Below are 1,422 nucleotides of genomic sequence, written 5' to 3' on the forward strand. Positions count from 1 at the left end.
TAGGATGCGAGCGAACTGATGCGCATGACATTTGAGGAACATTGATGAGAATTGATGTATATCCCAAAAAATGTATCTACCTCTAGACTCTTATCCTATATAAGCCCTACCATTTCAGCGAATTCGCTGTCGTTGCAGCCATCATTTGGGAAGAGACCTCTCACGAAGAGTGCGAACGATACCATTACTACGCCGACGTTCTTGTCAAAGCGCTGGGCTACGTATGCAAGAATGCGAGTCAGCTTAATATCATCGTCCTTGCTGAGGCGCTCCGCGATGCTGTGAGCCACTCCTCTAGCAACATGAACAGGGTGGCGATTCTCATGGGCAGAGATGAGATCCTCTGCGTCTTCCAGACAGCGTGTCCGAGTGGTTAAGGAGATGGACTTGAAATCCATTAGGCTCTGCCTGCGCAGGTTCGAATCCTGCCGCTGTCGTATGTCTGATGGCGTATGGGTTTTCAAGAAATCTGAGCAGTCTCGCTTTCGAATTCTCATAGCGACTCCGATGGACATTATGAACGAGTAGGGTGCGAACGAACTGATGCGCATGACATTTGAGGAACATTGATGAGAATTGATGTATATCCCAAAAAATGTATCTACCTCTAGACTCTTGTCCTATATAAGCCCTACCATTTCAGCGGATTCGCTGTCGTTGCAGCCGTCATTTGGGAAGAGACCTCATATGAAGAGTGCGAACGATGTCATTACTTCGCCGACGTTCTTGTCAAAGCGTTGGGCTACGTACGCAAGGATGCGAGTCAGTTAAATATCATCGCCCTTGCAGAGGTCTCCGCGATGCTGTGAGGCACTCCCCTAGCAACATGAACAGGGCGGCGATTCTCATCGGGAGAGATGAGATCTTTTGAAGTTTTCAGACAGCGTGTCCGAGTGGTTAAGGAGCTGGACTCGAAATCCACTAGGCTCTGCCTGCGCAGGTTCGAATCCTGCCGCTGTCGTATGTCTGATGGCGTTTGGGTTTTCAAGACATCTGAGCAGTCTCGCTTTCGAATTCTCATAGCGACTCCGATGGACATTATGAACGAGTAGGGTGCGAACGAACTGATGCGCATGACATTTGAGGAACATTGATGAGAAATGATGTATATCCCAAAAAATGTATCTACCTCTAGACTCTTGTCCTATATAAGCCCTACCATTTCAGCGAATTCGCTGTCGTTGCAGCCATCATTTGGGAAGAGACCTCTTACGAAGAGTGCGAACGATACCATTACTACGCCGATGTTCTTGTCAAAGCGCTGGGCTACGTATGCAAGAATGCGAGTCAGCTTAATATCATCGTCCTTGCTGAGGCGCTCCGCGATGCTGTGAGCCACTCCTCTTGCAACATGAACAGGGTGGCGATTCTCATGGGCAGAGATGAGATCCTCTGCGTCTTCCAGACAGCGTGTCCGAGTGG

General features: G+C 48.9%; 2 non-coding genes across 2 annotated transcripts; both read left to right on the top strand.

Moving 5' to 3' along the window:
• Positions 1-355: 355 nt before the first annotated feature.
• Pmar_PMAR021242 lies at positions 356-437 on the top strand. Its single transcript has one exon. It is a non-coding gene; the product is annotated as a tRNA-Ser (tRNA).
• A 442-nt stretch (positions 438-879) lies between these two features.
• Pmar_PMAR021243 lies at positions 880-961 on the top strand. Its single transcript has one exon. It is a non-coding gene; the product is annotated as a tRNA-Ser (tRNA).
• Positions 962-1,422: the final 461 nt, after the last annotated feature.

Source organism: Perkinsus marinus (genome assembly GCF_000006405.1).
Source record: "Perkinsus marinus ATCC 50983 genomic scaffold scf_1104296931216, whole genome shotgun sequence".
Taxonomy (NCBI): Eukaryota; Perkinsozoa; order Perkinsida; family Perkinsidae; genus Perkinsus; species Perkinsus marinus.